The sequence below is a fragment of the Podarcis liolepis genome, assembly GCF_965112155.1.
Source record: "Podarcis liolepis genome assembly, chromosome: 1".
NCBI lineage: Eukaryota > Metazoa > Chordata > Lepidosauria > Squamata > Lacertidae > Podarcis > Podarcis liolepis.
Genome location: NC_139554.1, coordinates 32,123,670 through 32,136,962, shown reverse-complemented (window position 1 = coordinate 32,136,962; position 13,293 = coordinate 32,123,670). Strand labels below are relative to the sequence as shown.

The following is a 13,293-nucleotide window of genomic DNA, read 5'->3' as shown; positions in this document are numbered from 1 at the left end:
CAAAATGGCCTTGCTGCCATTTACTGCCTTTATCTGGTTCACTAGCTATAGCCATTGCTGGACAGAGGTAGCCTGACCACTGTAGTCCATGTGTTGGTAAGTTGAAGGCTGGATTACTGCACCGTGCTCATTGTGGGGCTACCCTTGGTCCTGGTTCAGAAACTAAAGCTAGTGCACAATGTGGCTGTCGGGCTGCTGCTGGAGGCCTCTGGCTGACAGCATGTGACGCTAATATCTGGCTACCCGTCTACTACTCAGCCAGGTCCCAGGTTCTTGTATTAATTTACAAAGCCCTGAACAGCTTAGGTGCAGGGTTCTTTAAGAACCGCCTAAACCCTTATATCTCTGCTCAGTCACGGAGATCATCTGTAGGGTCCTCAATGGTTCTCTCCTGAGTTGGCAAGGTCTTTGACATCAATACAAAATAGAGCCTTGAGTGTCATCAGCCCAGTCCTGTGGTATGTTGAAGTCTGTTTAAAATTTCTGCCATTTTATACTATTTTTCAGAATTTTGTATTCTTTTCTAAGCAGTAGTGCAGTCTCCACAGGATCAGTTTTACTTGAAAGTTTGGCTTGTGATATCCTTTTCTAGAAAACCTCTGCTTCAATGCAGACAGTTCAGAAACAGTTCTTTCCTCCTGTCCCATTCCTGCAGCCCTGCATTGCATTGCACAGGGTTGGACTAGAATTTAATGAATGTTTGTGGCTGTGGCAAAGCTTGCTTACAGATCTTGGTCCACTTCATATGTAGCTTCCTACGGATATTTCTGCCTGTAGGAAGAATGTTCCTATGTTGATACATCATTACAAAGAATATTGAATATAGTCAGCTTTAAAGATACAAATGTTTTGCACTTACATATTTCTCTGAAACAGGCTTGTTCAGCAGATTTGTGCCGTATCTATTTAATGAGAGAGAGCTCTTGGTTCCTTGGAACTTCTGTGCAAAGGCGAATGGCGAACATTATAGCTACAAAGTGTGAATTCTTAGCTGAAGTACTGACAGCATGAGCTCTAAAAAAAGAAGTAGGAATGTCTCATTTTTGACGTCACAGCAATCAAGTTCCAAATTAATTACTAAGAGACACTATGGAGAAGAAATTTTCAATCTTTTCTGCTAATTTTCTCATGCTGCTCCTAGTAATAATCTTTCATTGTATATGCATTATAGATATGCTTGGATTTGTTAATTGTAATATAAAATTAATGAGCACACTCAAATAGCAATTAGTTACATGCATTCTTCAGGAGGCTCATGGCATTTTGTTCTGCCTAGTGTACCTGATACCTGCATCAGCAATCTTGACCACATTTGTCAAGGTTTACTTGTGGGGTGGCAGCGATAATGAAGGGAGTGCATTCTATTGCTCCAGCATGTCAACCAGAATAAACCCCTCCTTCTTTCCTTATATGACCTGTACACTGTTAACAGCTACTTTCCTATGGTTGCCAAGTTTCCTTAGCAAGGTCTCTAAAGCCCAGGTCTCATCTGGGCTTGTGCTGTTCCTCATTAATATTCACGTGCAAATTATCTATCCTCCCCACACACACACACACAGAGCGCTACACTTTCTACAGTTTTTGTTAAGTCAAAACCTTATGAAATTATATTTGTGGGTGTTCTTAAAGCTAATTTAGATGGGCATCATCATAGTTCATGTATTGTCAATATATATTCAGGTCAAATGCAACCCATATAATTAGGTTTATATAAGCATGCTTTCTCAGTATTTTGCTCTGGTTTAAGTAAATCAATTTTAAAATCAATTTCTGTTTGTACAAATAAGACCTTTAATGTGGTAGCCTCAGACTTGGTTGTTTTAAGCATCGTGCCTGTTCTGAATAACTTTCGCTGCTGTGTTCACTAAAAGTGCATCTGCTGGCAGAATAGGTCTTATTTATATGTTGGTTCTGCAAGATCAAATACTTCAGATTGGTTCCACTTAAAGTTCCCAAGATAACTGCCAGTTAGCACTGATGGTTACACATTCATCGTTTTCTGTGTAGCATCTAGATATCTGGGCACTGGTTGACTTCTATTAGACCAAGCTGTTTTGAATTCAGCAACAACCTTTCCTAAAATAAGGAAAGTTGCACAAAGTATGGCACATCTGGCAACACCAATGCAGACAGTTCTGAAAAGTTATTTAAAGTTCTATGATTTTTGACCTATGGAAGCATGGATAAACAAGTGTCTGATCATGATATAATTATAAGAGGAGGTGGTGATAGGAGTTTAACTCCATAGAAGATATTTCTTGAGCCAGTAACCTTTCTATAGAAAGCTGCATTCACTGCTGGAATTCAGTTGCTGTGCTCTGCTTTTCCCTGGGGGGTTTAATACTTCTTCTACATACCTTAGTAGTAGTCCCTCACCCCATGCCCAGCAAGATCAAACCTGAAACCCTGAAGAGCTGTTGCCAGTGAATTATAGACAGTACTAAGCAGGATAGACCCAGTGGTCTTGGTATGTGACAGTTTCCTATGTTCCACATGACACACAATATGATTGGTGTATTTTTAAAACTAGGTTTTCCCAAATTTGGGTCTCCAACTTGGACTATAACTCCCATCATCCCTAGCTAGCAGGACCAGTGGTCAGGGATGATGAGAACTGTAGTCCAAAAGCAGCTAGAGACCCAAGTTTGGGAAGCCCTGTTCTAGAGGAGTCCTGTACAACATTTTTAAAACACTTGTACTAGCTTCACATTCTTAATCTGCAAGTGTGCAAACTTTTAAAAATACTTCTTTAAAAAGATAATCTTTAGGATGCAGTGAGTTTCTTAACTCAACGTAAGGAGCAATTGCCAGCTAATTTGTTTATTAGATATTTGGGCTTAAGCATCTAATAAGTGTAATAATGCCTGGTTAGTGATGAGTAACCTAATGAATCTTATGCAAGCAGGTTCCTTAACCCTAATCCATTGACCATGCTGAGGGTCACTGTTGCAGTGCATTTCTCAGGATGAGCTGCATGCTGCCTGCTGCTTCCCTGTTAGAATTCAGCCTGCCATACCCTTAGCACCCTGTCTCCTGAATGGAATTCAAAAAGACACTTAGATTTCCATAAATAAATTAGGAATTCAGTGGCTTCTTCCGGCTAATCAGGACAGGCTGATAAACCTTGCTAGCTGTTTAATAAATGAATTGTGACTGATTACCTATTAATATGGACGCCTCAGGAATTCACCCAGGGGGAAGCAGAGCAGTGAAATAGAGAGGGGCATGGCCCCCTGGGAAATCAGGGCTTCATGTTTGCAGCTTAAATATCTCTGTGAAGTATCAATAAGGAGGTAATTGAATTTTGAACACAAACATGAGCGCCGGATGGATGAAGAGAAGGGGAGGGGGCTCTGATCATCTCTTCTAGGCCCCTTCATTCTTCCCTCCCCTTTCCCTTGGAGACCACTCTAGTGAAGATAGATGCTAAATCCATTAAATAAAGATTAGACTCTGTCGTGGTAGAAAATGGTAGCTTAGCTAGATCCCTGGGCAAATTGGGACCTTTAGCAATACAGAAAATTAAAATATACATTTTTAACAAGTGTGCTATCGACACGCTAATAATGGTTGCCTGTCTTGGGGGTTCGCTCACCTTTAGATTTGCTTTTGTTAGTCTATAGTGCTCTCCTTGTTTCTGTACTAGATTTTTTTTTTTTTTGTTCCTTAAAGTGGTAAAACTGTAGCTTCTTCAGACTATGATCTGCTGTCTCCTAGAATGAGATCTAAAATGTAATATTAGACAAGAGATGTCTTACATTCCCTGAAATAGAAAGACTACCAAGAAGATGCAGTTAAGGCAACAACATGCAGACACAAGGATAGATGAAACACCCAAGAGAAATACTGTACTTTTATGTCTACACAAGCTCCATAAGGACCTTGAATCCAAGTTTTTTTTCTTTTCTAAGTTTGTCTTAGATTGAATCTGACTATTAAGAGGGTGGCACTGATACCAGTTGTTCCTGCTTTCTAGATTGCTCTGTAGGTCAAAAATAATGAACTTACTAGTGAAGAGGTTTTCACAACAGTTAAATCAGAACTCTGTGCCTCAAGAAGCAGACAAAACTTTCCCTCTGTTAAAAAGCTCTCTACTCTTCATTATACTTGCCGTTGACTTGTTGCCAGAACTGTAGGAAGTCACCATATTCTAGCACCTTTTAGATAGGATAGTATTAAGTTAAAGGAAGCTTCTTTAATTTTAGGATCTCTTCGCCGAAGGATTACAGCAAAGTGGTCTGAGTTTAACACTCCATACATTGCATAAGTCTTGGTTTGTTTGAACTTATAAAATAACTTTACACTTGTGCTAGGTAGATGGAAAGCAGCACCCTGAATGCATGAATATAAACAGCAATCCAACATATATATGAAGGCTGTAGGTGTCCCCTGGGAAAAGAGAGAGGAATGGTAGTGAACCAACTACTTCTATAGAGATCCCCTCTTTTCCATAGAGAGGATGGGATTTGACCTAAAGCCCTTTTACATTACTGGGATTTTTATCTCCATACAAGTCAGCATGCCAAGAAAGTCGTTCGGCACTTGAGCCTACAACAGATTCTAGAACTGGCGTCATTTTTCACAATGCAACTTATTGTACTTTTCCTTTATTCCATTGTAGCTCTTTAAAATTTTCATTTTTTGATTGCATCATGAAGAGCTGAAGTGAATTGTTTTGAGCAAGCGCTGCTGTGGTTTCCTACAGAATAAAGCTCAGACTCAGTAAAGATTCAAGGCAAACTTCCTTTTTCCAGAGTTGGAAAAGCAGAAGCTGACTTGTGCCACTTTGGGGAGCAACATGCTGGATTCTAAGCACCAGGGGATAGAGAGAGTATTACTTAACCAAAGCAGCGTAATAGGAGACTTTCATTTACTAAGATATATAGAAGAGGTTGTATAGCACAGTAGTTGCTACGAAACTGACCCCTATACCAGGAAATTGCCATTCCAAATTTGGCCTTGCCCAAAATGCATTAGACAGCCTTTTGCAAGTTACTGCCTCTCACCCTTAGCAAATAACGGGATAATAATATTGACATAGCTGTTAGGGCTGTTGGATATTATGTGAAGCGCCCTGTGGACACTCAAGTACAATATAAATTCATACTGGTATTGAGATGTGCAGAGTTTTCTGGAACACATGCTAATGGCTTCACTGAGACAATAAAAAGATTCTGCCAAGGATGCTAAGGATTTAAGTATTTCATCTGTGCTTGGATTTCAGTGCTCACACAAATCCTCCCCTCAAGCATTTAAGTAGAATTAATTTACATAAAGTTGTTTCCTACATATGATCATGATGGTAAAGAGGGTTAAAGAGTCTTCTCCAGTGCTATCCAATTGCTGTCCTTCTGTTTCAAGAATGTAAATGTTGACTAAGTGTGATTCATTTTTTAATTTGGGGGGAAGACAGATGCTCTCTGATGGATTGGTTGAAGAGTTTCTTCTGTTTAGAATTTCTGCCATTTTATATGCTATTTATCAGAATTTTGTACTCTTTTCTAAGCAGTACAGTGGTACCTCTGGTTACGAACTTAATTCATTCTGGAGGTCCGTTCTTAAGCTGAAACTGTCCTTATCCTGAGGCGCGCTTTTGCTAATGGGGCCTCCCGCTATATGCGCGTCTCTGGCGCGTGATTTCCATTCGCACCCTGAGGCAAAGTTCGCAGCCAGGAGCAGCTGCTTCCAGGTTAGCGGAGCTTGTAACCTGATATGTTCATAACCAGAGGTACCACTGTACTATGGTCTCCACAGCTTTAGTTTTACTTGAAAGTTTGCCTTGTGATATCCTTTTCCCGCAAATCTGTGCTTCAATGCAGACTGTTCAGAAACAATTCTCTCTTTCTGTCGCATTCCTGCAGACCTGCATTGCATTGCAGGGGGTGGACTAGATAGCCCTTGGAAGCCCTTCCAGCTCTACAGTTCTGTGATTCTGAGACTTCTCAGAAGAGCCTTTCAATAGTTGGAGATGTTTGCTTCTTATTTCAATGAAATGCCTGCTTAATCAACCTGAATTACTCCCATTAATCAGTAGGTTGATCCCACTGAATAGCTAGTGCTCCAAGGGAAAAGGCTATTCTGCCCATACTGTTTATGAGAGCTATAATCTAGCTGTTAGAGTAGCTGTGTTAGTAGCATTTAATTCAGCGAACGTGTGCTGTTTTTTTTTTTTAATAATTACATAGGGATTTGGCTTTTACAGTTATTGCAGTTCTCAGGGATGGTTGATTAACAGAAGTAATCATCTAATCTTTGGCATTTATGCCGGTATATGTTGTGTAGCAAAGTGAGATGGTTTCTCAAAGTGTAGCGAAATGTATACTTTATCAGATGTTGCTTCAAAATTATGTTTGCACCTTTCTGCTTAAAGCCAACCATATCTCTTCATATTTGTAGTCCAAGTCCACCTCTCCTCTTTATTGGTTGCAAATCATGTATGAAAACAGATATTGAAGCTATTTGGTAAGAATGGTAGAAAATAGCGCACGCAAACGCTCTCTCTAAGATCTCATCTCAAGGATTTTGACACTGGTATACTTCCTAGTTATAGAGCATAACTTTTCCTAAGAAAAAGTAGAAGATAGCCATGTTGGGCTAAAAGAAAACTTGCCCATCTAATTCACCATCCCTTCACTGTGGTAATTGCTCATTTGGGCATAACATATTTGCAGAATCAACTACTTGTACTCTACATGTGTTTGGATGATAAGGAAGCTCGGTTATGAGTTAAGGACTCATAACATTTTGAAATAACTTGGTGTTAGTCTTGATCTTTAATGCCCCAAACAGTTCAGGCCGTCATGGAGATGTTCAGGTCCCACCAACTCCCCACTCCCACCCCAGTCCCACCAACTTCTGATCTGAGACAGGATCTTGCTGGCTCTGGTTTTATGTGTTTGTTTCTGTTCTGCTGTTTGAAATGCAATGGTTAGATGTGTTTTTGTTTTAATCGTTAGCCGCTTTTATGAACCCTTTGAGATTGAAGCGCAGAATATAAATATATGTCAATAAATGTTCCCCTAAAGAAGGTATTCCGGAGCACTTAAGTAAGAATGTGAAATATTTTTCCTGCAACTGTTTACGTGGCCAAAGCAAATGCCTTTCCTACTGTGCACGGATTGAAAGCAGATTTGTGCTCTCTCAACTGAACTGTAGCTATGGCTGGTCATCCTTTTTGCTTTTCATTTTCTTGGATTGGGCTGTGCCACTGGAGATCTAAGCGATGTCAGTAGCACATAGCAACATTCACCACCTGTGGCCCCTTCTGGGCAGAGGCTGCATGTGGTTATTCATACTCTGATAACCTCCCAGATTAGGTTACTGCAACATCTTCTACTTGGAGCTCCATCTTTAATTTTTATTATTTGTCTTTTATCCAAGCTGTATCTTCTTCTCTAGACAGTTCTAATCTTCACTTTTTTTCTCTGTCCTTCTACTTCTAAAGCCTTTGGCTTCAGGTGAACATGGGTGAAGCACACTGAAAAGCCAATGCTCTTTAAGAGTGCTTAACTCCGTTGAATTATGCCCTTTCATTCTTTCACCTTGATTTACTGCAGTATGCTATTCCCCAATCTTCCCATTTTCCAGTCTTGTTTTGCGTTCTGCTGCTCTGCTCACCTGGTTTACTCTGCATTTTGTTTTGGCAAAGTCTCATTGTCTTCTGGCTTCTCTCCACAGGCCCCAGAACATTCCATGTGAAGTTTTGATTACAAGTATTCATGCTCCTGCTCCTGTTTCCCCCCTCTTTGCACTCCAACTCAGTTTCTTGGCTTCAGTTTTATGTTCCTACTTTGTATGTTAAAGATTTCCACTTCTGCTACTCTCCATCTTTTCTCACTTGTAGCCCTCTTCTATGGAATGCATGCTATCTGTACACAATGCATTCCCAGGAAATCGTTTGTTCAGTGAGCGTTCACATAACGAGTCCACAATTGCAATTGATTCCTATGGGGAAATTTTTAATGCATTCCTGACCAAAGAAGTTTGACCCCAAAATGATGGAAAACCCCCAGGAAAACACTCACAAAGATTACAGTACAGTACAGAAATAAAATTCCAAACACTGTAACCATTAAAATACGAACCTGTACTGTGCTTTCCCCCCTTCCCATATGGTTGTTATTCTGTGTATACATGTCTACATTTTGCCTGAGTTTTTCCATCTTATTTATTATTTTTAAATTTGCATACTACCCTTCATCTGAAGATCTCAGGATGGTTAATTTGCTGCCCTTTGTTATGTTGCTTTACCTTCCCTCTTTTCAAATTCTAAATAGATGAAAATGATATTGGCCTTTTTTTGGTACAATGTGGGTGCTATAGAAATATAATTAAATATTCAAGTATTGTGAATGTAAAAAGGAATGAATACACAAAATGTTCCCTTCTGTGAAAATTGGTTGTACAAGCACATTATGTAATTCTACCCTGGTTGCGTTTCTAAGAGTTCTGGAATGGTAACTTAGAACTGTAACAAAAAAGTATATATGAATACTGAATGTATAAACAACACTGCATGAGTTCCAGAGTTTTGCACCAAACTCCAGGCTATTAGTAATTTAAAACCAGAGGGAGCATTTGCTTAGCTAGGCTAGATTAGTAAACAATTTAATTGATTCCAGATTGCCAAAGATTCTAGATTCTTTTCTGAATGTGTCCATATCTGAAACTAATTCTAATGCCATGTGTGTTATCCAAAGAAATTTGGGTGTGAACCTAATTTGAAAAGAGCTACAGCCATAAGATCCATGATGAAAAGTGCTAGCATTAAAACAAACTGGATGGTTGTCACATGGAATACAGTGTGTATGCTAATAAAGCTTTGGGCGAAAATATTGCATGCCTGTGGTAGATTTAGTATGAAGTAAGGAAATGCATTCTGTTCTGTTGAGCAGATTAAAACAGAAGAAGTATCTGTTGAAACCTTTAAAAAAACATGTTTGAAAAAACAAAAACTAGTCTTGGGTCATGGAATATGAATAAACAAGGAAACATGCTATATTCACTTGTGCTTGTGGGCCTAAGCATCAGTTAGATTTGAGAAAAATATTTAGTAGGCTGCATTTTTCTTATGAGAAGTTGTTGCTGGGGCAAGGAGGGAACGCCCTGTTGTGCAAACAATAAGTCCTTGCACAGGACTTCCACTGGTGGAGTTCATTAAATGAATCCCATCCCAGATTTAATTGAACTTTGACTTGGTTGAACATAGGGCTTTCAACCAGCTCTTTTTAGAACCTTCTATCTGCCTTATGATAGAACTTCTTTGCAGGGAATCCACAGCTTTCACCACACTCACAGAGAGAAGCCCTTTGCAACTCTCCTCTATTCTTAATGGTTGGCAGAATGGGTATACAATCCTGGCATCCATTGAAATGTGGGCATGCTTGCTGAGGTATGTTCAGTGTAGGCTAAGCCCATACAAATTGCTTGTCCTGCTCAGCTCCTATCGATCTTGTACATATTGTGAATTTTTGAGGGGATATTTACTGAGACCTTTTGCTGGCACTGCAGGAGGTACTGGTGCACGTTGGTGACCCCTAAATACATATATGTATGTGCTTTATGCATCCATTTTTGCTGATAATTTTTGCAGTGCAGTTAGCCACTATAACACTCCCGTTATTGTGTGTGTGTGTGTGTGTGTGTGTGTAAATTTGTTTATAGAGATTGGCTTTAGTGTATCTTTTGATGGGATTTTGTCTACATGATTTTACTTTGCAATATAGGATGTAAATTCAGCTCAGGCTTTGAGCACTATTATTAAACCTTTTCAAGGAGGTCCCTCGTGGCAGCTTCATAGAGCAGGTGGCCTGTACTGCATATGGGGAGTCAGGAGCCTGTGTCTTATCAGAACATATAATCTAAAAATCGCTCAGCCTGTTTTCCTCTCCTGGGGAGAGAACGACCACACTGGACTCTTATGCTAAAAACTAATTATTAACCTACAGTAAACGTCATTCAGCACAAATCCCAGCTGAAAGTGCCTGGGTGACGGATGTTTCTGGGTAGCAGGCCAAGCTGTCATTTGGCTTTTTAATAGATAGTCTGTTCATTGTCCCACAGAATTTGAAGCTTATCTTTTTGGATTTAACAGAATAAGCCGAGCCTTCTTTTTTATTTTTCTAATAGCTGTTTAGAGGAGTGTGAATTTTTTATTTTTTTTAAATGTAGGTCTCAACGGAGCTAGTGGGACACTGCCTGCTTTACTCAGTTATAGCGTGAGTGGTCCAGTGATACCAGACATAGAATTAGGGTTCATGAGAATTTCCATTTTCACTTTTACATAGAAGCTAATTTCTCACGATTCCTAAGTTCTATTTTACAACCTGTAGGCAACGTCTATGAAAGGCTGTATTGATGAGGATGCAATTTGTGTCCTACCTGATTACCTGTTTTTCCCTCATGATCTCCAGTAATTTTGACCAATATCTTTCCTCTTGCTGCCACATTTTCTGTGCAAATAAAATAAAAGTTTGCCTCTTGCCTTGCTGAGGGTAATGCTGGTAGAGCGTATCCTTGTGATGGCATCTGGGTATCAAGTAAACTTGCCTTCCTACACTTCCTGCAACCTCCTTCCTTTTTGTATCCCCCTCTGCCCAGGTCTGGCAGCTGCCACCACACTAGGCACACTGAGAAGGAAAAAAGGAAAGTGACGACTGTGCATATCACTTCCCCCCGTGTGGATTGGCTTCCGGGTCTGTTTACAAACTGCACAAACAACTTTCCTCCCCTTGGCAAGGTCTGTCATTTATGTGGCTTGTAAACACTCCTCCAGGAGGCCAAATCACATTTGCTGAAGTAATTAGATATCTGGGACTGTGTGTATGCAACTGCAGAGGCAGCGACAACCACCCGAGGAATTATGTGTGTAAAGGGGGTCTTAGAATGTGCTACAGATGGAACTCAGCATTGCACTCAGTAATGTTTCTCCACCCAAGCAAACACAATGTGCTCTGATGACTGCCAGTCTCTGGGGTTTCTCTGTCTGAGTGAGTGAATGCACCCGGAGCAGTCAGTTGGGAAACTTTGTGGAGCTTCGGGATGCTACACACTCATTTCTCTCTTTCTCCCTTCCTTTCCTGGCAGGGATGTGAGAGTGATCATGCCAGCAGCAGGAAAAGAGCCTGACTGGGTACCTAGTGACAGCTCTTTACCACTCCAAACTGGTAGTGCATTTGAGCTTCAATGTTTGGTCCACAGCCGCACCTACCAACCATTCTCTGATTGTTCCTCTGTTGCTGTATTCAATACAAAGAATTTCACAATAGGAATGCCAGTGTTGAAATTCATGGATGATGATTTTTAGAAACAACAACACATAGAATCATAGAGTTGGAAGGAGCCCTTGGCGGTCATCTATTCTGCCTGGTCATTGCAGCATCTGCAATACAGAATGCACATCTACGACATACCTGTCAGCTGCTGCTTAAATACCTCCAATGAAGGAGAGTCCACCCTTTGAAGCAGCCTGTGCCACTGCTGAACACCTCTTACCATTAGGGAGTTTCTCCTAATGTTCAGTTGAAATCCGCTTCCTTGCAATTACTACCCATTGGTTCCAGTGGAAGTAACGCGGAAGTCTGTTCCACCTTCTGCATGACACCCCTTCAGATATGAGAGCTGCAACCATGCAGTCCCCTCTGCTTAATCTTCACTTCTCCAAACTAAACATATCCATCTCCTTCAACCATTAATCATAGTCTTTGACTTCCAGACCACTCACCATCCTGCTTACCTTCACATGCCACGTGTAAGAAAATGGCTCCCTGTATCACAAAGTCTTCTTCCACACATTGGGATTTGACAGGAAGCAGAGGCAGCACACTCATCCCCACTGCCCCCCTATCAGGTGTTTATGCCAGATTTGTAACACTTGCGGAAGGTTAAAGTTGTCCCCTACTATCCCAGCATACTTCAACCAGCAGTGGGAGCTCTCTTACCTTTTTCTCTTTCTCTAACCAGTCATGGTGAGAGGTGGAGACTATGATTATCTACTTTGTCCTCTTTAACAGTTTGATAAGGGGTGGATAACTGTGGTTAGCATTTGGAGGGATTCCTGCAGGGTTAAGGATGCCACCAAGGAAAATGTCTATCACTGGACTCAGGTAATCCTGCAGAGTCAAGAAAACTGGACCCAAGAAGGGGTTTTTGTATTAGTAAATGTGTTGAGTGTAGGATTAGTAAATAAGTTTATGATTAACATTATATGGAAAGAATGGATATTGGTAATATGAGACACCATGTGATATATTTATGTGATGACTGCTCAGTCTTTTGCTATACCTGGAGGCTCTCTTTTTGTAGCTTTAAGTAACATTTTATAGTTTATTAGCCTCATAATTTAACTACTTGTCTTTGGATATTGGCTGGTTTTGCATGTGATGCAAAACTTCCCATCATATGTGTGCTCACACACACAGTTGGCCTTATGCCAGAATAAATATTTTAAGCTGCTTGGTTCCTACTTTTTCTCCTTTTCCTGAAACCGCGGGGCAGACATAACCAGCAGTGGGAGAACTGAACTGTATAAACTACAATTAGAATTGCCGAGCACAGGTGGTTGAAGCTTCTATACAATTGCCAAGCTATTTTGTTTTCTCAAATGAGAGGGTATTTAAGGAAAAAGCGGGCTGAAAATGTTGCTTTCTCATTCAAATTCTTCCAGGCAATGTATTCTATTGATGCCATTTGAAGTCCCAGCAATAAACCATTTAAAGCTATCCTACAGTGTTGCTGAGAAATGAATATATAACCTGATTCAGTTAGCAGTTCATTTATTGATTTAGATTAGTGTATTGGGAATAACTGTGCCCTTCAAAAGAAGCTTTCCTTTGATCACAGCTGGATTTGGCACTTGGAGCTTCAGAACAAGGCCACCAGTAACAAGCAAGTTTAAAATAAAAAGATGGTTTTAGCATCACAGTTAAGTACTGTTTCTGCAGTGGGTGTCTAAGACTTCACTAGGGAGACAGGCATCCCATCTCTGTGCTATTCAAATACACAGAACTATTGCAATGAAAGACTGGAGTAGCCACCTCATAGCATGTAATGTATCTGAAGGTTTGGTGATCACTCCATTTTGCAATTTAATAGATAAGAAACCCCCTCCCCTCGCACCCTGTATATCTACATGCTCTACTATGTCAGATCTGCATTCTTGGGATGTAAGGTTCCATTAAAAAATAAATAATAATCACAGCCCCCGCTCTCCCCCTTCGCCACACTCATTTTCTATAATATGGTAATGATATCACCGTAGCAGTAATTACGGGTCATCTTCATTTCTTTCATCTC

The 13,293-nt window shown here is 40.3% G+C and overlaps 1 protein-coding gene across 3 annotated transcripts in view; it reads left to right on the top strand.

Annotated features, from left to right (window-relative positions):
- Window positions 1-13,293, top strand: part of LIN52 (lin-52 DREAM MuvB core complex component) — a 37,258-nt gene that overhangs the window by 15,462 nt on the left and 8,503 nt on the right. The window lies entirely within an intron of this gene.